The 23,731-nt window shown below is 44.5% G+C and overlaps 1 long non-coding RNA gene across 1 annotated transcript in view; it reads right to left on the reverse strand.

The window, feature by feature from the left end:
* LOC124102621 (uncharacterized) overlaps window positions 1–23,731 on the reverse strand; it is a 52,724-nt gene that overhangs the window by 14,403 nt on the left and 14,590 nt on the right. Inside the window, exon 4 of the long non-coding RNA XR_009228171.1 lies at window positions 7,241–7,302. This is a non-coding gene — a long non-coding RNA (uncharacterized LOC124102621). The remainder of the gene's footprint in view (window positions 1–7,240; window positions 7,303–23,731) is intronic.

A 23,731-nucleotide genomic window follows, 5' to 3' on the forward strand; every position in this document is an offset into this window, starting at 1 on the left:
ATGTGGGATTTATGCCTGTTGTAAAATATGGCAATAAGTCCCCAATTGGTGTAGCCTGGACTATCCGCCAGCTGGACAGGAAACGGAACCCAGTATTGGCCGGTGTGAAGGTTTCACATCCAGAAAGCCTGAAGTCCTCTGCGGTGAGAGCACTCCTGCAGGGTTAGGCTTCTGCCACGAACCAGCTGGGTGACTGGGGGAAAGCGGCTTCATTTCTCTGGGGCTTTAGCTTTCCCCTCTGTACAATAAGGAGACTGGATTAAATTCTTTCCAAGTCAATAATCCTCATGCTAAAAGTACACATGGAAAGTATTGGAGCAGCTTCTTAAAAAAGATGACTTTAAAAAAAAAGCAACTTCTTAAGAAGTCCAGGTCACCTTCTCAGAGGCTGATTTAGTCACCTGGGTTTCTGCTGAAGAATCAGCACTTTTGATGAGTAACCCCAGGTAATTCTCAACCGGGAGTCTGAGGATCCAGCTCCAATATTCTGTATCTTCTTGTAGAACATGTACATTCTAGAAAAAGGACAAGAATGAGGAGGACAAGGAGGAGAAGTTCAAGAAATAAGAAAGAACCCTATTATCCTCAAGAAAAGAGGTTCAAGGGCAAGTACCGTGGCGATTAGCAGAGTTGAACTGTTTGCATGACCTCTCTCCTTGAGCTCTATGCAATCCCTTCTCAGCCGCATACTAGGAACCTGATCAGAGGCTGCCTTGTGTATTATCTAACTGCTCCCTATGAGTGAGTGTCTTATCCATTTAAAGTGCGAGTCTTCTAGTGGTGGAGTCTGCTATGACCCACTGGGCTCTTGGAGCACCCCTGCACAATGCCAAGGAAATCCCCAAAGACTCGATGTGATACCACCATAAGTGGAGTCATGGTTAACTTTGAACCCTGGAAGAGGAGCCCTTTTCAGTTTCAAACAAAGTGTAGGGTGATGGGTACAGTCATGCATTTTTTTTTAGTGTTAATTGGGGACTGCTTGAGTACAGGACATTGAAATAATATCAGTAGGTAAAACTTAATTTGTGTCTTAAATGATACCTTCTTTCTTTCTCCTTGTATGGTGGAAGGAGACAACTAATTCTCAGGGGTCTCTTTTATAAGGGCACTGTGACAAAATACCTGTGGTAATCAACTTAAAAGGAGGAAAGGTTTATTTTGGCTCACAGTTTCAGTTCATGGTCACTTGGCTATTGTTTGGGCCTATAGGGGCACAATACATCATGGCAGGAATACATTATAGAAGAGACCTGTTTGTCTCATGTTAGCTGGGAAGCAAAGAGAGACAGGAAGGGACCAAAGTCTTGATAGTCCCTTTCAAGACTATAAACCTGTGACCTAACTTCCTCCCAGTAGGCCCCACCTCTTTTCCTTTTTTTTCTTTTTTTGGTAGTACCAGGAATCCCTCCCAGGGCCTCACACATATCAGGGAAGCACTTTTCCACTGAACCACATCCCCAGCCCCTAGGCCCCCCTTCTTTAAGGTTTTATCACCTCCCAGTAGCACAGCAGGTTGGGGACCAAGCCTTTCACACGCGGGCCTCTGGGAGACATTTCAGATCCAAACTGTAGCATTCTGCTCCTGCCCCAAAGGCCCATTTTCATCTCAAAAAGCAAAATGCATTCAGCCCATCTCCAGAAGTCCCCAAAGTCTCCACAGTCCCAGCTGTTGTTCAAACGTCCAAGTCCAACGTCTCCTCTGAGACTCAAGAGAAACTCAGCTCTAAGCCTCTGGAAAACGAATAGAACAAGTGACACACTTCCAAGAGACAATGGCCCCGGGTAAACATTCCCATTCCAAAAGCTTAGAATAGGAAAAGAGTAAGGAAGAATCGGATCAGAGTAAGATGGAAGCCCAGCAGAGCAAACACTCCATCCTGCAGCATCTGGGGCGCACGGTGGCTAGGGATGATCTCCAAAGGGCTGGGGAGCCCCAGGCCTACAGCCCTGCTGGCTGCAGTCTGCGGCTACTCTCTTGGGCTGGCTCTACTTGCTTCCAGCAGCTTCCCTGGGCCAGCGCTCCACATTCCTGGCATCTCCAGTGTCGGCTTCACTCTCAGTTTCACGCATGGCCCTGTCAGGAGCTGCCTGCAGCGACTCCAACCTCTGCCTGCTCTCCCAGGCTCTCCTCTGGAATCTCAGCACAAGCCTCCAAGACTCCGTAACCCTGGCACACCGCGTGCCCGCGAAACCAGCAACACGTGGCAAAACCAGGGTTTGCCACTGGCATGAGCAGAATCCCATTCCTAAGGGAGGGGCCCTCCTGAGGCCCCGCTGTCCTCCAATACCACCATCTTGGTGATTAGGTTTCAACATGAACTTTAGGGAGAAACAAACATTCAGACCACATAGCACCAGGCAATGCTCTAGGTGATTTCCCCACACGCACCCATTTCAACCTCATGATCAGACGACGAGGCGGGTATTTTTATTGGACTCATTTCCCCAAAACTGAAGCGTAAAGAAGTTAAGTAGCCCACGGAGGGCGGCACATCCAGCAGGCAGAAGACCCAGGGTCCCAGGCAGGGCAGTTCACCTCTGGAGCTGAAATTCCTTCCACTTTGCTCCTCTGCCTCTCATATGTTTGAAGGGCCTCAGACCTCCCTCAGCTGTGGCCTGTGACCCCAAAGATCTCCATGATCCCTTTCCCAGTTATCCCATTTGTATCTTCTTCTCAAGGAAGGCTGTGTGGAGGGGGAGATAGCCCTGGGGAAATAAGGGCACTGGGGATGAACAAGAGTGGGCTCCCGGCCATACTGCTCAGTAGACAGCCAGAAACCTTGGCCCGGTGGGCAGAGCAAATACAGGGACTGCTTAGCAGTGGCAGTCACACCCTTTGGGACCTGACTGCAAACATACATACCATGGCAAGAGGAATGAGCAATCCAGCCGTGGCCAGCTTCTCTCCACCCTTTGACAAGCTCTATAGCGCTGGGGTGTAGCACAGAGATAGAGTGTCACAGCACACTTAAAGCCCTGGATTCCATCACACACACACACACACACACACACACACAAAGTCTGGCATATTTTCCTGAAATGTAATTTTTTTTCCCTCAAGTGAATATGCTCTTATTCTTCAGCTGATTAGATGAAAGGGATAAAACGTCCCGTGCATACAAAGTTTCCTCCTGCAGGAGGTGAGCAGATAATTCACTGCCTGGATTTGAAACAAAGGCACCTAGGACAACACACAAGGTGTAGACTCAGTAAACAACCAGCTGACTGGCACCTCTGAAACTCATTTCTGCCCCTGAGTTGTTCCTTCTTCTCTATTTTTCACCTCTTTGGTGAGGTCCAAAGCAGCAGGCTTTTCCTTCTTTCCATTAAAATGCAAAACTATCCTTCGCTTTCCACCTTCGAGTCCTGGGACCCAGAGGCGAGAAATAAGGGCAGGGGTAAAGAGAAACATATAAAAAATAAATGAGCCATTCATAAAAATGAATATTATCACCAAAAGGAGCCGTCTGCCAACATCTCCATGTATGTATTAACTCAGATGGTTTCTCTGTAACAACACGGAATTAAGCCAATACATCATCTTTTTAGTGGCTGCTCAGCTGATTTACTATTAACTTTAAACAACCATTGTGAAATGAGCGCCTCACTTTGCCATAATGATGATGAGATTTCACCCAGGATTATTTTTTATAATGTAAGCCTCAAAATTGGCAAAATAAATTTCAGCTGTGCTTAGTACAGCCCTCTGAAGGAGCCAGATACTCAGGTGGGGGAAAACGGCTTCATTTAACCAGCTCCTTGAAGTCATTTCCACAAATCCTACAAATTGGCTTTGTTTTCCTTTAACTTAGCAGAGCTTTCCTGGAAAATCCCAGATGCAAAGATACCAGACCTTTTCAGCATCTCCGTGAGCAGCTGAAGTTATCTTTTTTTTTTGTACTGAATGACATACGTATTGGACACCTCTCTGTTCCTCTGAGGCCTGCAAGTCTCTCTAGGTGACAACATGAAAGAAGCCCACCAAGGGCTTTCCCGCTGACAGCTGGGTCCTGGGGACAGTCTGAGCACCTGGTTCTTATTTCTTACTTGGCGATTCTCTGGGTGGCACTCATCTTTTCCTTCTCTGCTTCTCGTGCCAGTTGTGACTGTAAAGAAGGGCGACTGATTTCCACGTGTGGCTTGCTGAGTGAGTGGCATTACTTTGTAAATCTCTACAGGCTACAAGCCCGCGTCTGTCCCCTGCAGTTCCGAGAACAATCTGCAGCGAGCACTGACAGGAAGGGCCATTATGGTCACTGATGTTCTCGCCATCTGGAATGGTTGCAGTTGTCAGGCGCTGAGATGACTCACTGTGCTGAGGAATCATTTCTCTAATGGCAGCACTAATCAGGAGGGATGGAGCCGTTGCTAAGAGCCGCTGCGAGAAGAAAATGCCCTGCCAGATGAAAAGGAAGGGCTGTTGATTTGTTTTTGCCCTTTTGAAAATGAAGTAGCTTGGAATGTCATCCTTGGTTGCCACAGGCCATCCTTCACAGCGGGAGCCTGGACCTCCGGCCAGCCTGCAGGAGCAGTGTGGGCCATCTGAATGGACAGAGGACCTGGGCTGGGTGTTCGGCCTTTCCTCTCTGTGGCCAGCTGTGCCCTGCAAAGACTGGGTCATTCTCCTTCAGAGGTTTAGCAGGTTGGGGAGGAAAGGGCAGCTCCAGCAGATGTGGACCCAGTGTTTTAAGCCTCCCGAGTCCTCGCTCTAGCCTTTGTCCCAGAGCTGTTCTGTGTAAGCTCTAATGTCACTGCAGGGACACCCCCACCCCCTTGTTAGTTAGAGTTGGACCCTGCAGAAATTAGCAGGTGGAGACAAGGACAGAGGTCAACAAGTACACACTGAACCTTCACTGAGGGCTGGGCATCTGGTGAGCCCCCGGGGAACAGCAAAGCACAGAGCAGGATTCCTGCCATCCAGGGGTCCCCCCAACTTCACTGCAGGGGCCCTCTCCTAATAATGGCCGACTTCCCAGCCTTCTCCAAATGTGGAGGTAAGCAGTTCCTCAGGTGTGAGGTAGCTAGGTAGGAGGGATGGGTGTTTGCTTAGAGCAGGATGATGAAGGACAATATGGCCCCAAGGGCAAGGCACTCCCTTTTCACAACACAGAATCTGCAAGTCATGCCTGGAGACCCATTTATACAGGAACTTTCCATTAATAGGGGCTTCCGGAAGTAGGAGGGAGTCAGCCAGGAACAATCCACTCACTAGGCAGCAGCCTGTCCTGTGGGCCCCTTGCCTGGCCTGCCCACAGTGCCCACAGGGTCAGTAAGAGACGCATGTTCGTTTTTTGTCACCGTGACTAAAATGTGGGATAAGAATCATTTAGAGGAGGAAGAGTTTATTTTGGGCTTATGATTTCATAGGTTCAGTCCATGGTTGACCAACTCCATGGCTTTGGGCCTGAGGTTAGACAGAACGTCGTGAGGGAAGGGAACGCAGGGGAAAGCCGCTCAGCTCATGGCTCCTGGGAAATTGAGAGAGAGAGAGAGAAGGCGAGAGCCAGAGAGGAGCCAGGGACAAGATATGGTCTGAAGTGACACATACCCTCCATCTACACCCCACCTGCCTACCTTTACCACTGGTAGTCCATTCAAATTATTAATCCACCAAATAGATTAACCCACTAATGAGGTTAGAGCCCTGATCATTTCCTAAAAGCCCCATCTCTGATCATGCTGCACTGGGGATAGTGCTTGCAACAAATTAGCTTTTGGGGGGAACATTCCAGATCTAAACCCTAATAGTATATCCAGCCATCCATACAGCTACATGCAACAGTATCCAGAAGGTTCTTTAACTCAGGACACCTTGATGGTATCATAGGAATGGATTCAAATAGACCGACTCTCCGTATGGATTGGGAACTTTCTATATTCACAGCAGTGACCAGTGACCTTCAGCACAGATTCTAAAGGACATGTGGTGTGACGACTCACAAATGAACTGCTCAAAACCCTCAGTCATAAGGGCCATCTGTTTTGCTGTCAGCTGGGCTCTTCTTATGACATATAAGGTCTGTGGTTTCCTCTGGTATTAGATTCCTGGAGGTGCACAAAACAGAAGAAATGGATTCTTTCCTAGTTCTGGAGGCTGGAAGCCCTAAATCAATGTGTACACAGAATTGGTTCCTTCTGGAAGTCCTGAGGGAGAAAATCTATTCCGTGCTTCTGTTAACTTCTAATGGGCGCTGGCAATCTTTGGCATTTTTTGGCTTGTGGATACATAACAGCAGTCGGTCCAATTTCGTCACGTGGCCTTCTCTCTGTGTCTTTTCTTCTTATAAGAACACTCGTCTTTGGATTTAGAACTCACCCAGTTGGTCAATTCAGAACAATCTTATGTCTGCACCATTAACTGAATTATATCATTTTTCCAAGTAAGGTCACCTCCACAGGTACCTCAGGCAGGTCCAGGACATATTTGGAGAGCCATAATTCAACCCGCTACACCCACCCTCTGGGTACTTTCCCCAAGCCAGCCTTTGCTGGGATGCCTCATGGATCTTAAAATTCTTTATATTACTAAAACGAGGTGTGTCCCTCCTATATCCTGCGCAACATTTCCTGCTACTTATTAATTGTTGTTAATGTAGGGATCGATTCTCAGCGCCCACAGGCTTGACCTGCTAACCTCGGGGCTTTGTGCTTGACCCTCTGGGTTTCTTTTGTGGCACAGTCTTTCCTCTATTAGTGGGAAGACTGTGGTCCAGCTGAAAGCCCACCCCCACTCTTTTTCCCACTGGGCAAAACAAGAACGTCATGACATTTCCCCTGGTGGTGGCAGTTGAGGGTGTCCTTTTTATCCATTTCATATCCATTGCTATGTGGTGGCTGCATCTTCCTTTTCTGTGATCTTCCCATCTGCTAGAGTTTGGATCTTAACTGTCCCTCAAAGGTCCGTGTGTCAAAGGCTTGGCCCCAGCCTGTGGCACTCTTGGGAGGTGGTGGAACACTTAGAAAGTGGGGCTTAGTAGAAAAAGCTAAGGCATTGAGAGTCTTGGGGGGATATTGGAACCTCAGTCCCTTCCTGTCTCTCTCATTCCCAGATGCCATGAGATGAACAGCCCTCCTTGGCCACCTGTGCCTGCCGTCGTCATACCCTGTGCCCCCCAGACCCCAAGCAACAACCAACCATGAACTGAACCTCTGAAGATGTGAGCCAAAATAGACCTTTTCCCATATAAATCGTTTATCTCAGTTATTTGCTACAGTAGTAGAAAACTGACTAACACACCATTGTTCCTCTTCTTTGGCCTGGCCTAATGCAGCTGCTACGTGGGGAAGGTGACAGTGTTCCTAAAAAAAAAAAAAAAAAAAACTGTTATAAAGGAATTTACCAGCATCCTTGATCCTAAGATAAAAGCTGATGATACCTTCATAGAATCTGCATGTTACCAAATAAATTCATTGTGTTAGCCAGATTTTCATAACTAGGACAAAATACCCAAGAAAAACAACTTAGAGGAGGAATGATTTATTTTGGCTCACCCTTTCAGAGGTTTCAGTTCATGGCTGGCTGTCTCCATTAATTTGGGCCTGAGGCAAGACAAAGCGTGATGTGGAAGGACTTAATGAAGAAAAGCAGCTCCTCACATTAGCCAGGAAGCAGAGAAAGAAAGGGAAGATGGGGCTGGGGATAAAGAATGTCCTTCCTGTCACCCCCCCACCCCAGTAACCAACCCACTTCCTCCAGGTAGGTCCCACCTCCTACTGTTTCCACACCTCCCAATACTGATATCAAATATGAATTCAGTACATTGATCTACCAATGAGGTCAAAGTTCTCATGATCCAATTACATCCCCAAATTACTGCATTGGGGATCAGGGCTTCAATACATGAGTTTTTAGGGGATGGATCTTATCCAAACCATAATACTCATTGAATCCTCTCAATTACCCTGTTACTATTTCTATCCATCTTTCACAATCAAATCGAGGCCTAGAGAGGCTGTGTACCTGACCCAAAAAATAATCAATAGGAGAAAAGATGGAGGCATAACCCCATCAAGTCTGACGTGAGAATCCCATGCATCTCTGCAAACTGCCTCCCAGGGGGACAACAGAGGGACAGGCACCAGGGCTGGCAGCCAGAGTCCTGTCCTGCGCTTCCCAATGTCCACCATCCCTTTGGAGCTCTCCCACTTGAGGTTGAAGCTCCCCATCATTCATCTGAACCAGGTGGGGCCACACGACTCTACCTTGAATTTCTCAGGGTACCATCACACCTGGGCTGAGGCTGTGAAAGCAAGCCTGGACAAAACTCAGGGAGGAACAACAGGCTGCAGCATCCTCTGGCTCTTGGGATGTGCTTGCCACCTTGCTCCTGGGCTGCTGCCACAATGGAGGCATTGTATTCCCTCCCCTGGAGGAAAGGGGCACAAAAATTGTCTTAATTCTAGTTTGAGGGCTGGGGAGGCCTGAGAAGAAGAGTTTGCCTGTGCTGAGCTCCCACTTCTGGCTGCTCCTGAAGACCAACCTCTTCTCTCACAGAATGCTGGGGAAATTCATCCTTTCACCCACAGGGAGTTGGTCTTACCCCAGGCTCACACCCAAAGCCCCACATGATAATACCTGGCATCACCCCAAGATCTGCAGGTCCAGGAGCAAACAAGAGTCTGTGGTGCTGAGAATCGGTGCTTCATCCCCACATAACTTGTCAAAATTTGCTTTTTTTTAAACATGCCAGTGATGGAACCCAAGTCCTTGTCCACACCAGGCAAGCACTCTACCACTGATCTACACCCCAAGATCAACAGAAGCTCACCTGTACCTCTTAGTCCTTTATTCACTGCTATGGTTAGAATAACAGTCCCTGGAAAAGGTGAAAAGAAAAAAAAAAAGGAACTGAATTTACAAAGGAATGTGGGATCCTGTTTCATGGATTCGTTGCCATGTGAAGGCATTTTGGCCTCAGTGGACTCGAGGTGTTTTCCAATTAGCGCAAAACACTTAGAGAGTGAGCCTGACGGTGACAGCGACAGGGAGAGCAAACACCTGGCTTCCAGGAAGCAGTCCTCAGCCCACTGGCTGTATTTGGTCTGGTCCAAGCTGTCCCAAACATTAGGGCTTTTGGAGGCACTAACCTCCAGTTTCTGCCGGTTCCAAAGCGGAACAGTGTGTGTGTCCAAAAATGTTTTCAAACTCAGTGACCTATCAGTCCTGGCCAAAGGCTGCACGCCCAGCAGAAGTGGAAGCAGGATCTTTGCTTTGGGGAAAACCTGCAGTTTGCTTTCTTAAACCACTATCTGATGAGCGGGAGAGGGCTATTTTGTTTTGTTTTGTTTTGTTTCTTCCCTGAGTAGAAACCTACTTCTGAGTGTTTAGTAAACACAAGTTGTGTGGTATGTACTGAAAATAAATTAATCTTCTTACCCATGCTGGTTTAAAATGGCAACTTACTACTGTGACAATGATAGTGTTTTAGGGTCAAGCTCTTCAAAAGGCAAATAAGAGATTCTCAAATGTTATTACATTGAAGTATTAAACACTAAAAGTTCAATTTGCCTACAGCTCGTAGGTTAGGCTGTTATGAAGGTAGTTTAGTCATTATATGGCATCTTCCTGCAGATTCAAGGAAGATGCGTAGAAGATGAAGGCGCATTGAAACTCATAGTCTGTATAATTGAAATGCACTAATAAAAATAAAATTTTAAAAATGAAGGCTACTGAGTTTTTGAGTTTCCAGGAAGGAAACTTAGTGATCCAATTTATCTCATAGATGAGGGGACAAAAGAGGTTTATTGATAAGTTGGGGAAAAACTCATCAACTTCCAAGAAGGTACAATTTTTGGCCTGTGACTAATTGACAACTGGCCTTAAGCAATCTGGGCTGTACACAGCCCCACGGCTTATTGCTGGCGGTTGATGGAACAGTATGGAACACTGAACCATACAGGGGCCTTTTGGTCATTTTTCTATCTCCTTAATCCCTGTCTAGCTCATATTGAGTTGGAGAGTTCTCACATTTTTTTTTGTAATTTTTAGGAAAATCTTGGTGTTGCTTCCTGATCACCATGTGAGCTGCATCCCTCAGCCACACTCTCCTGCCATGATGTTCAGCCTCACCTCAAGTCTGTGGACTGAGACCTCTGAAACCACAACAGAGCTGTGGAGAGAATAACTATCTTGATCTGGAAAAGGTTGGAGACAGGATTTGAATTCACAACTGACTCCCAGCTCCTACAAGAAAGAGGGACCCAGTTCTTGGAGAGGGGATTATCACCTAGGAATTCATGACCAGATTCTGGATCCTGGAGGACCAGCACCAGCCATGGAAGTTGCCACCACTGCTGAGATACGACAGGTCCTGCTGCTTTAATGCCATTTCCAGAAATATTGAGGTTCACTTGGCATTGGTCCTGTTAGTAAGTTAGTCGATTTAGCAAAACAACAACAAAAACCAGCATACCCAGGTAAATCTGAACCTCCAACAAACAGCAGTTTTTAAGTATCATATATAATGGATTTCCAAGTGGGGAGTTACTTTTTTCTCTATTTTCTGATTTGTAATCTAAAGAATGTCAGTATGTGTAGAACGGTTATGGGTGATCCACAAAAAGAAAAAAAAAGAAAAAGAAAAAAGTTCTGTGGACAAATCAGTTTGAGATTCCAAGTAAATAAAACCACCTGGTTTGGTGTGTGTGTGCTTCAACTGCAGGGTACTGCAGAGCCTTGTCCTGTTAGGATCCTGTCAATATGCATCAGACTCTTTGGGAAGAGAGCATCTAGTGTTTTCCAAGCTGATGAGACCATGACCCTATGAAGGAATCCATTTTGGGAAACAGTATAGGTGGATCTGTTTTCCTCATGGATGTTATTTTACAAAACAATTACTTGATCACAATTTTCTGCAACCTCGAACCTGTTTATACCTATAATATTACCAATGATTTTAATAAAATTAAGGAATTTATATAAAAGAAATCTCAGCTGGCTGGTTGCATTGAATGTGGTGACCATGCTCTTGCCGTGATGGACGAGGTCTAGTATTTAGATTCTTACTTGCTTACCAGCTCTCTCTTGCTGCTGTTTTGTTTTATTGCTAATTAAATTCCTCTTAACCTTCCGTCTGTCTTCATTTTGGACTTTTTACTAAGCTAAGAACCAGGAGGCCTGGATTTGAAGCTTAATTCTGTCATAATGGAGCGGTGTGAACTTGGAGTTGTCATTTAAACCCCTCTGCACCTCATTTTCTCTTTTGCAATATAGATCTCATGAAACAAGGAATTGTAAATTTGATGAGATCAGAGATGCTTTTTTAGTATAGCAAAAAAAAAATTGTCTGGCTGTCTCTTTCTCTCTTTTTCTGAAGATGAAAAAAATTGAAGATCAGAGAAATGAAAAGAATTGCCCCAAACCTTCCCCGCCCAGGGTTGATAATACAAATGGAGTTATAAGCAAAGGATATTGTAACAACTTATGTAATCCTCTGAATTCAGAGTTGCCTCTGGCAAAATATTCAGGTCGACAAAGCCTGTTTTCTTACCTTGCCTTTCAGCTTTCCACTCATCTCTAAATACCATTCAAATTTGCAGCTATTGTTTGCTAGGGATTGGAAAATGCAATCATAGCATGTCTAACGTGGCTTTTGACAATATACTTAAGGACAGCTGTATTTGTATCCCTCAGGAAATACACCACCAGAAGTTGTGTTTGCTAAGCAACTTTCAGAAGTCTGAATGTCGCATGCTGGTAGCTTCTCAGCCTCAGCCTTTTACTGCCGCAGTAGAATCTTAAACATTAAAGAAGATTAGTGCACCATACAACGGTGCCTGGAGAAAAATGGGCAAGATGTCAGCAGTTTAGATGGCAGTCTCTGGGTGTGATGATCATTCTCTGTTCTTCCTAAAAGCTTGGCGATTTCTCAGAACCTTAATTTAAAACAATATGAATTTAGAAAGCACATGTGAATGAACTGTGATTAGTTTTCAAATGCTTTCACTTCAATTGCAGCTCCAAAATATTGGCCTAAACTCTTAAAGTAGACCTATAGAATCACACCTTGGTTCAGGGTTGAAAAAGAAACTCTTAATACCAGGGAATCATGTTAGACTTTGGATCAAATGGACATTTTTCCAGTCCCTAGCACTCAATAGTTGGAGTCAATTAAAGTGGAATGGAGGCCTCGGCATCTGTATTGTTTTGAAGTTCCAGATGTTTGTCCATATCTACTTGTCAGGTGCATTGACCATTGAGAGGCCTTTAGTTGTTTCGGGTTTACAGTGGAAGAGTTGACAGAAAATTTTTGGTGAAAGTCAGATTGGGCAATCTGAAGAAATTAATAAAGAAAAAAGTTACAAAGTCATGGGTAGAGTGTAGGGAAACCCACAGGGGAGAGTGCAGTACCCTAAGTTAGCAAGAATCGAGACCCACTACCACTGAGGCCTGTAGGGTCCAGGAAAAGGAGTGGTCACTGGAAGGAATGGGGGTAGCTGTATGGAAAAATTGACCAGAGACGTAGGACCTTAGAAAAGGAGATAGCCATTAGGTACCAATGCATCACTCATGTCCATCAGCACATGAGGGGATTAACAAAATGTAGTGCACAAGAGAATATTATTCAGCCTTAAAATGAATGAAATTCTGCTACATGCTACAACATGGACGAACCCTGAAAACATTACGCTAAGTGAAATACCACAGGCACAAAAGAACTACCGTATGATTCTCTTCCTGTGAGGCACACAGAATGGGCAAATTCAGAGACAGGGAAAGTAGAATAAAGGTTGCTAGGAGACGGAGGGAGGGATAATGGGCCTTGATGGTTTATTGGATACAGACTTCTGTCTGGGATGACAAAAGTTTTGGAAAGTGATAGGAGTGATGGTTGTTCATGACATTGTTACTGTACTTATCACTGTAGTATGCACCTGAAAGTGGTTAAGATGGTAGATGGTGTGTATATTTTACCACCACCCCCCCCACACACAAATGCAGATAAGGGGGACAAAGGAAGAAGCCAACCTATAGCATATTCTTCAGGGAGTAATCTGAAGGATTACAACCCCAGTTCCTTCATCCTCACGTCTATTCCTCAACCAGAGTCTCTAATTGAATGACCCAATTAGAAAGCAAGAGAGTTTCCATATGTAGTTCTGAAGGTCAGCCATCCAGGATGCAACAATTCAGGGTGGACTGATTAGTCAAGGTTCTCCAGAGGAGCAGAACAAATAGAAGATACATAGATCAGATAGACAGATAGATAGCTAATAAGATATATAAAAATGAAGATATAGCTCTCTTGATATTTACATAAAAGGGGATTTATTAGATCCGGTTCACACAGAGGCTGAATAGTCCCACAATGGCCATCTGCAGGATAGAGAGCTGAGAAGCCAGTAGTTGCTCAACCTAAGTAGCTGGATGCCTCAGAACAGGAGGGACCAATGATGCAGCTCGAGTCCAAGGCTGAGGGCCTGGAAGCTTCCTGAATAATTGCCGGTGCAAATCTTCATTCAAAGGCCAAAGAATCTGGAGTCTGGTGTCTGAAGGTAACAGCACCAACAAAAACACAGCTGCTCAAGAAGAGACCAGTATGTCCACCTACTATCCTCCCACTTCCACTGTTTGGCTCCATCTGGGCCTCCAGCCTATTGGGTAGCGCTGCCTACAGTTAGGGCAGGTCTTCCCCACCCCGTTGGTTGACCCACACTCCAATTGTCTCTGGAAGCACCCTCACAGACTCACCTGGAAGTGTGCTTTATCAATTTTCCAGGCATCTCAAAATCTCGCCATGTTGCCCACCAAGATTAACCATCACGGTGGAGAAGACAAGAAGAGATCTGAAAGAGGCAAGGAACCTGGATGGTGTGAGTCTTATATTCCATCATCTGCTCTCTAGAGGAAGCCTTGAACCTACAATCTTCCTGTCAAAAATGCTGGTATATAGCCAGGCATAATGACGCATTCCTATAATCCCAGTGACTCAGGAGGCTGAGGCAGGAGGATTGCAGGTTCAAAGCCAGCCTCAGCAACTTAGCGAGAGAGAGATCGTGAGCAAATCAGTGAGACCCTGTCTCTAAATAAAATACAAAAAAAGCTGGGCATGTGGCTCAGTGGATAAGTGCCCTTGGCTTCAATGTCTGGTACAAAAAAAAAAAAAAAAAAAAAGTGCTGTTAAAAGAAAAGCTGATGGCAAGTGTTTTTTCCTTACCAAGAAACAGCAGCACACAACCAAAAACCACAGCAGTGTGTTTCCCAATTAACCCAGAAAGTCTTTTTTTTTAAGTGCCATGATGTTCATTTATTTACATCTTTACATCTAGAAATCTCACTTCCAGGAATCTGCCTTAGGATAATAATCAGAGATGTAGTCTAAAACTCGCGTACAAGGATATTCATTGGAACATCATTTCTATTCACAAAAAAGAAGTAACAAAATGTCCAGCATATACAATACGATATTCAGAAAGCAGAGTACGACGAACTGAATATATAGTATAATATCATTTGTGCAAAAGAAGGGCAAAAAGCACACAAATTAATAGAGCTGTTATCTTTGAATGATTAGAATAAGATTTTTTTCCTTCTGAGTTTTCAACATTTCTTTATTGAACATGATTTCCTTCGATGATCAAGAAAAACCAACAAATGTTATTTTTAAAAACTTCATGGCTACCTCCGGTGATAAATAGCCCCCGTGTAGAGATCTACAGAGTCTGCTCTCCATTCTGCACAAAGGCATTGATTTACCTGCTGGCTGCCTATTAATTTGAAGGGAAGCAAAGCACCTCCCCAGAAGTAGACGGCGTGTGTGGCTGAGGGTGCAGCTTCCTTTGATGGAATATTGCTAAACGACGAAATTCTATCTCCCACAAGAAATTATTTCTGCTGGCTGTGCAAACGTCAGGCTGGAGCCTGCCCTTGGAGAGGCGGCTGCATTACTAAGTATTTGTAAAATCAGCAGAGCCTATGCATGAACGGTCACAGTGGCTGATTTTACAAGCTACTCACGACGGGCGTCTGCACATAGAGAGCCATAGCTCAGAGCACATTTAACCTATTGTGATTCCTCCTCATTTCATGTTGTGCCATTTTGCAAGGGTGTCGTTTTACCCAAGGGAGAATGCTCTTTGTGTAAAATGGTTTCATAGACATATAAAAGTACAAGATGGTAGCCTGACTTTGGTATAATCTTGATTCTCTTTTCTGCCTCGTTTTTAACCACCTCTCATCCTGCACGCCTCACCCTCTGGGGCAGTGGCCTTTCTCATCAGCAATGCCAGGTGTGTGGGGGAATGTGTTTCTAGAAGGAACTGAGCCCTGGCTTGGAAGCTGTCCTTCCCACCCCACCACAGGTATTTAGTCCAGTTTTCCCCAAGGTTTCAGGGGTCCTCTCCAGGAAAGAGACTGCCTGCACAGGCCACAGGCCCGGCTAGGTCTGCTAGGTGCCGGACCTCTATAAGACTGCCTGTTAGTGACAATGGCCAAGCCAGTATCTGGTGGCACAGAGGCACTTGTCTCCTGCTGGCTTGACACCAGTCATTTCACACAATTTACAGATAGGAAGAGATTTTAAGTCACACTGACTGTAAATCCTTCAAACAGAATTCTTGAAGTCCCCAAACTTCATTCTCTTTTCCTTGAAGAATCCTTTGTTGTCCACTTCACCCTTCAGACTGTGTTCTCCAGTTGTGATGTTTTAACTGGGGAAATTAATGTTGGCATCAGAAAAGTCAACATATCATGACTAAAAGATACAAGAGTGCTTTTAGGTTTCTTTTAAATTATAGCGTAAAAGAATGAACCATTGAGAAGAGGCATTCTCAGCTGATTAGGCTAAGTACAGCAAACAAACAAACAAACAAACAAAAAACCCTGGAATTCTTTTCAAGATGCTGCTTGGGCCACATCCCTGAAGCTTCTAACCTCACAGGTCTTGGGTGGGAACAGGACATCTGTGTATTGAGAATGCCTCACTGCAGAGTAATTGCATTAGAAAAATTACCAGAAGAAACTGGGCAATTCTAACCACATTTATTGTTAGAATACTATAGAATACCTTCTAAAGGGTGGCGTATTTTTCTTGTTTTATACTTGGTCACTGCTATAGTTTGGTCTCCACCAAAGACCATGTGTAAAGGCTTGGTCCCTATCCTTTGCTATTTGCTTGGTGCTGTGAGGAGTTGATAGAACTTTTAAGAGGTGGGGCCTATTGGGAGGAAGTTAGGTGACCAGAGACATGCTCTCGAAGGGTATATATTTGGGCCTCTGGTACCATGAGGTAAAAGAGGTCTCCTCCACTATACAGTCCCTATCATGATGTGATGCTACCACAGGTCTGAGCACTGTGGACTGAAACCTCTGGAACCAGAAGCCAAAATGAACCTTTCCTCTTTTAAGTTGATTATCTCAGGTATCTCATCACAGTGACAGAAAGATGACTAACACAGTAGAATTTAAATAAAAAAGAGTTCTGCTCCAAACTACAGACACTATGATTTGGATGAGGGCTGCGAATCTAGCTTAGGGGAAGAGTGCTTGCCTAGGATGCATGTATGAGACCCTGCGTTCAATTCCTGGCACTGAGGGGGAAAAAAATGATTTGGGTGAGATCCAAGAAGATAACCACCTCAACATAGAGCAGAAGGATTTTCCTCCTTTGTTAATAGTGTTTTCATATATAAGCAGCTCATTTTCCCCAGGATTTTCCAAGTTGTGACTGAGAGCTTTCTGATTTCCAGCCAGAGTGAGAGAGAATTCATATTTCTTAATGACTGGCATGGCATTGTTTCTAGAGAGGAATTAAGTGTGAGCCTGAATAACTTGGTCAAGTGTACAAAAGACAAAGGCAAGACATATCTGAAGATGCCCAGAGAGGCCAAACTGTGGTTGCATTTGACTCTAAACATAATGCATCTATTCAGAGGAAGGTGAATTTTTTTTCAAATCAGTATTGGGCCAAAACTTAATTCTTTCATTTTTCTTCAGTCCTACATAGAAGTATCACTCCATCAAAGTTATCAAAACACCATCAGATAAGACCAGAGAGAGAGGCAAGACTGCCTCCATTTTTTTTTTTTTTTAAATGCATGTGACCAAAGTTAAGAAAAAAATTGTTAAGGTACCATGTCAGGTAGTAAAATTTCAGTTCACACAAAGGAAAGTGTTGCAATCGAAGAATAATTTCTTTATGAACTTAAAAATACAGAGCAGTAATTGTATGTTACTATACTTTATAACCACTTATTCCATCCGTCTGTTTTGAGCCCTTAAAAAAGGTCTTAATAGCGCCCACTGCGAAGGAGGGGACACAGATTGGTTTTCAAGCGGCAATGCTTTCAAAAAACAATGACGCTTTGTGAGCACTCTCCAAATACAAAGTGATCCATACAGAAGAAGTCAGGGATTTATATTCCCAGAAAGAGAGAGAGAGAGAGAGAGAGAGAGAGAGAGAGAGAGAGAGAGAGAGATTACCAACCCTTCAATATTTCTCAGGTGGTTTGGATTTTCGATTTTTGATCCCCTATCTTACCAGCCTGGGTTAGAAGGACAGGTTTTCAAATAATATCCCGGGAGATAATAATAACAGGTGGATAAGACATTTTCTTGAAGATGAGGCTCAGTGAGATTAATTCATGCACAGCTTGCCCTGTGGCTCAGATTCTGAGGGCTTCCCCCGAAAGCCTTCCACTGTCACCTGGAAGCCTGTAGAACCCTCTGCAGCGTCTGCCCCAGATCTTCCCAGAGGAAGGATTGCAGCCCGCGGCAGAATGATCACATCATTCACACTTGAACTCAATGCGATGAGCACATTTGTTTGTCCTCATTAAGCTCAGTGTTGCAGGCGCTAACTGACATGCGGAGGCAGCGTGCTGGGGCAAGGCCAGGGAGCCAGGAGCTGGTAGAGTGCCTGGCTCTATTCAGAATCCTCCCCCAGACAGGCGCACAGTCTTGGGAACCCAGCTGCCTTTCTGAGATCCTGGGTAACTCGTCCATAACAAGAGGCATTTAGGTACAGGTTTTCCAGCTGTGATTTCCAAAAGCCCCCTAGGACTCCAGGAAAAGCCCCCAGGCTACCTCAGGGGTCAGGAGAAAGGCCAATTAGGGTCAATGCCCACAGGCCCTTGTTCCCATTTCAAACAAGGCTTCTCCGATTAGATACTTTATATACACCCAGTCCTAAGTAAGACGGATTTTAAAGGTGTGAAAAGCACAGGACTAGCTAACTTGCACATTCTTTACTTAGAAAAGGGCAAAGGGAAGCTCTGATCATTTTTCTCCCTCAGGGTCAAGCACGGTAGAGGTTCCAAGGGTGGACTGTCATCTCTCCTGCCCTGAGCTATGTGACTTTGGGCCCATTTCTTAATTTGGTGCCTCGATTCCCTCATCTGTAACACAAGTAAGGAGTAACGATACCCATGTCAAAGGTTGTCACAGGGATTAGGCAAATTAAAAGATACGAAATGCTTAGAGTGTCATCAGCACATAAACAAGGGTTTCTTACTACTATTGATGCAAGTTAGCAGTGAGCTGTGGGGTTGAGCATCATCAATAAAACCAGCAAAAGAGACGCAGAAGAGTCCCTGGTTCTGTATAAAGGTGCTTGGAAGCATAAATGGATTTGCTGAAAGTGCCTTTTTAAACTGTGAGTTTCTGATTCACATTTGGGAAGAAAAGCAGAACAGAAGGTGATAAATTCCTTTATGGGAGAGCTTGGCAGGCAAGGCAGATGTAACTGTAAAGTTAATTGGTGACTGGGAGGAGGGACTCCCGGGCAAAGGAGATAGGAGCCTGTTCCCCTCTCCCACCTGGTTTATGGTGATGAATTCATCAGGGATTCTGAAAGACCATTCTTGGGTGGCTGCAGGTCTTCGCCCAGACAGGGATGATGTCAGCATAGAGTTTATGGAGCTCTGCAGTCCTCTGGAGGATTCCAGGAGCGTATAGAGCTGTCTCCAGGCTGCTTGCCAGAGCTCCCAAAGCTGAATCCCACTAGAATCTTGTGTATTCCAGCTGACTTGTCTCTGTCATAACTTTTTGTTGTTCTATGTATAAGAAATAACCCCTCAAATTCCTTGAGCAAGGCTAGTTTTTTTTTTTTTTCTAGCCCTCCTGGTGTGCATCTCTGAGAATTCAGCTCCATTTCTCCACCTTTTCTTGCAAGGGATATAGAATGAGATAACACACAGGGAATATGATGAGTTTAGGAGGCAGGACTTACGATTGTAAAAGATATCATTATTTTATGTATCACAAAGAACGAAAGAGATACCTGCTAATTAAACTAGAACACAAGCTTTTTTCTCTATAATCAGTTTGAAAATGCTCCTTCAGACCCAGACACAGATTTTTAAAAATTGTACATCACGCTTATGTATATATAAAAACGAGACTCTAAGGGTAGAGCATTCCTGAAACTTTTAAATATGAGTATGTCTTCTCAGTCACTTTTTAATCCAATCCATTTTTTTGAACCTAAATAATATCTGTGTCTTTTCACATGATGTCATCTTTGGTGTCCTCAGGAGAAATGGGTATGTAGAATATCAATGTCAAAGCTAGGGTAATAACAGTGGCCTCTCTTTTGGGGAGTGACTCCTCAGAGTCTAAATTCTTTTTTTTTTTTTAAAGAGAGAGTGAGAGAGAGAATTTTTTTAATATTTATTTTTTAGTTTTCGGCAGACACAACATCTTTGTTTGTATGTGGTGCCGAGGATCGAACCCAGGCCGCACGCATGCCAGGCAAGCGCGCTACCGCTTGAGCCACATCCCCAGCCCTCGTATTCTAAATTCTAAAGAGAAGCCTGCACCTAAATGACTGAGATGTTAACTGTGGACCCCTGTAATCTGGTAACCTTCAGATTATGCAATGCCCCTCCTTATTCTTTATTTCTGTGCATCAACTAACACAAAGCATGTAAATCATAACGGGGTTTAATTTATACTAAGAAATATGTCTGTTTAAAGAATTATAGTACCGGGCGTGGTGGTGCACTCCTGTGATCCCAGCGGCTTGGGAGGCTGAGGCAGGAGGATTAAAAGTTCAAAGCCAGCTTCAGCAATTTAGCAAGGCTTGAGCAATTTAGGGAGACCCTGTCTCAAAATAAAAAATAAAAAGGGCTGGGGATGTGGCTCAGAAGTTAAGTGCCCCTGGGTTCAATCCCTGGTACAAAAAATAAATAAATAAAATAAAAATAAAACAAAACTATCAGAACTGGTTCTATTTTGATGATTCAGCCAGAGAAGAAGAAAAGGAAACACAGGCTCTGGGTGAAAAAGACCCCCTCCGCATGGAGCCTTCTTACCCACTGTTTCCTGCTCCTCCTTCCCTCCTTGTAAGAGCCTGCTGCATGGCTGACTTTCTGAAGATGAAGCTTCGAGAACAATAGCCCCTTCATCTTCTCAGGTTGCTGGCCCTTGAATAAAACTGATCTCCCTCCTCCAATTCTTCTCTCCCAAGTATACTGGCTTTTAAGTGGTAAGTTGCCAGACCTGAGTCCAGAAACAGGTACACTTTCAGAAAACACTGTAAATGACCTGGGAACTCACATAATCGGTGCCAACCAGGCCCACATCTCAGTGAAATAGCCCCAACAGGTCTGGGCTTGTGCCAACAATGGCAACTTCTTTTCGACTGTCAGCAGGCCACCAGCAAGAGCAAGATCCACCCCAACTGGAGGACAGTTTAAGTATCAAACAATGTTCATCTTAGGCAAGGGCAGTAACTTGCACTTCTAATCCTAGTGACTTAGGAGGTGAGGCAGGAAGATGACAAGTTCAAGGCCAGCCTGGGCAACTTAGTCTCAAAATAAAAAAGGAAGAGAGCTGGGGATATAGCTCAGTGGTCGAGTGTTGTTGGGTTCAGTTTCCACTACTACACACAAAATCATGCTCACCTTTGAAATGTAATCAAGGTTTCTACTTGTTACTTGAAGAATTCTCAGAAACTGTTTTAACAGTTATTGAAAAACTCTCCCTCATTCTATGAATGACACGGTACACGGTTAATTTTGGCCTTTTCCAAGAACTCAATAATTCTTCCAAGCAGTGCATGTAGCAAAATCAAGAGTTCAGAGGCAAGAGTCAGCCTGTAGAGGGGACAGCTGTTCCCATGATGCGTTTTATATTCTCCCCAAGCTTCTTCCTCTTAAATGCGAGTTATTTATTTGTGTGGTGGTTGTGTTATTCTCTTTAAAATACAAATCCCCTTAAAAAGGTCACTCAATGTTCCTTCTGCCTGATTGATGACTTCTCCCTTCAAGAGTGGATTTTGCCAGAGATTTATTTAAAGGAGCTAAACTTTTAAAAAGAAAAATCTCAGGATGTTTCAACCACATAAAACCTAGATCACAAAAGACCATATATTATGTGATTCCATTTCTATGAAGTGTCCAGAATAGTCAAATTTGTAAAGACAGAAAGTAAATTAGTGGTTGCCAGAGGCTGCTGGGTTTGGGGTGGTGGTAAGTGGAAATGTAGACAATTGTTAATAGGCACAGGGTTTCTCTTGAAAAGACAAAACTATTCTAAATATGGTTATGGCGACGGTTGTGCAACCCTGTGAATATACTAAAAGCACTGAATTGTAGACTTTCAATGGTGAATTGTATAGCATGTGAATTACATTTCAAGAGGGACTTTAAAAATACTTAGAATGTGTTATTTATATATTAAACAACCTAAACAGAAATTCTTTGGCACTTATCCCAGCAATATGTGTTTAATCGAAACCTGGTGAGAATAATTTTGTTCAAGCGACTCAACAGATTCAACAAGCAAAATGCTAGGGGTTGTGACAGATTTGATCCCTCCTTTGAGGAACCTACCACCCAGGAGGAGCAGGGAAGAGAGACTTATGCACAGAAGACTCTCAGGGCAGAGGAAATGTTCTAAGAGGCTCTGATGATGCTTCTTGGTGGACTCAGGATTTGTTCTCAGCCTTGAAAGAATCGCGGACTTCATAGATACGGGAGGTGGGATCGGACACAGAAGAAGAGCAAGGTCTCAGATCGTTTGAAGCTGACAATGGCTTCCATGGAAAGAGGTCCCAGTTCTAGTGAGTTTATGGGTCTAGCCTCATAGAGCTGCTCCAGGCAGAGGGTAAGAGTGGATGAGCTGGAGAGAGTGGGAGCAGGTGGAACCAAGCCAGGGAAGGCGTGAGAATGAGCCGACTGTCAGCAGAACTAGGCTAGGAAGCGATGGGAACGGACAGGACCCTTGAGCAGGGTTACTCAGCCAGCTGCTGCTAGCAGTTATCATGAATTCAAATCTAGTTCCCTTAACTCTGGGCTCAGTTCTCACTCCTTTGGAATGAAGAGGCAAGTCCTCCCATGCAGTCCCCTGGGATTACAGGTGTGTGCCACCGTGCCAGGCAATTTTAGCTCCTTATAAAGAGCCCCTTCCCCCAAGTTAGTAGAGACTGACTGAGTTGGGTTGGCAACTAACAAACTAGTGAACCAAACAGTTAACTTAATCAAAATTTATATGTGCTACGCCTATAAAATAAACGAGGAGCTCTGGTATTAACCTTTGATCCCCCTCGCTGAGGGTTTAATGTGATTCTTAACTGAATTTCACGGAGGTCGCTGGGCTCGTGTGGGCCTCCCAGGATTTTCTTTGCTTTCCCTTGATGTTTCCATTAAGAATCCCCCACTAGGCCTCGTGCTGTTCTGCATCCGTGCTTGCTGTCATCAAAATGGTTATTTCCTTGCATGAAGGCTTTTCATTAATTTTCTTTCTCCATCTGCAGTTGCCCAAAGTGCTCTCTTGAAGAACAGAAGCTCCATCCACTGCCTTTCTGTCATGGGCCAGATCCGTATGAGTGGGTTCAGGAGGCCAGCAGGTCCTCTGTCCACACCCACGGTGCCCGTGCCTGCAGCCGCTACCTGTGACCCAGGAAATTTTCTCTCAGTTGATTCTCTGCTCTGTGCCCAGTGATCCTGGCAAGCTCTCAGACAGGGCAAGGGGAGGTTTATGATGTCTGTTTTTTGTACTCCTGCAAAACAAAAACAAAACACCTCCCATCCTTCCAAAAAAGTCATGGTTGATATCATCACTCTGGTTTTGCTATTTATTCAATTTTTTTTTTTTTTTAATATCTGCAGTGTCGGGCTGGGGTTGTGGCTTGGAGATAGAGCACTTGCCTAGCATTGGTGAGGCCCTGTGTTCGATCCTCAGCACCACATAAAAAACAACAGCAACCAAAATAAAGGTTAAATTTGGAATTGAATTGGAATTGAATTGAATCCAGAGCTTCATACATGGTCAATGCGCTCTACCCTTTTTTTTTTTTTTGGTACAGGGGTGGGGATTGAACCCAGGGGTACTGAACCACCCAGCCACATTCCCAGCACTTTTAAAATATTTTACTTAGAAATGGGGTATTGATGAGTTGCTTAGGGCTTCGCTGCCGAGGCTGGCTTTGAACTCTGATCCTCCTGCCTCAGCCTCCCAAGCTGCTGGGAGTACAGGCCACATAACCGGCCTGTTCAGTCCTTTTCTATGGAGGACTTATTCAGCTTCAAGTCTTACTTTGGGCATTTGTGCTCTCGTGGGTGGGTAACATTTCAATTTACCAAACCCAAAGCTGCTCTCTAGTGTGTGGGCTTGCACGTACACACACACACACACACACACACACACACACTCTACTTCTGCTATGAGAGTTTTTTTTTTTTTTTAAGAGAGAGAGACAGAGAATTTTTTAATATTTATTTCTTAGTTTTCGGCGGACACAACATCTTTGTATGTGGTGCTGAGGATCGAACCCGGGCCGCACGCATG

The sequence above is a fragment of the Marmota monax genome, unplaced genomic scaffold, assembly GCF_021218885.2.
Source record: "Marmota monax isolate L192 unplaced genomic scaffold, Marmota_monax_Labrador192_F-V1.1 WCK01_AAM20220418_F8-fsc00002, whole genome shotgun sequence".
Lineage (NCBI taxonomy): Eukaryota > Metazoa > Chordata > Mammalia > Rodentia > Sciuridae > Marmota > Marmota monax.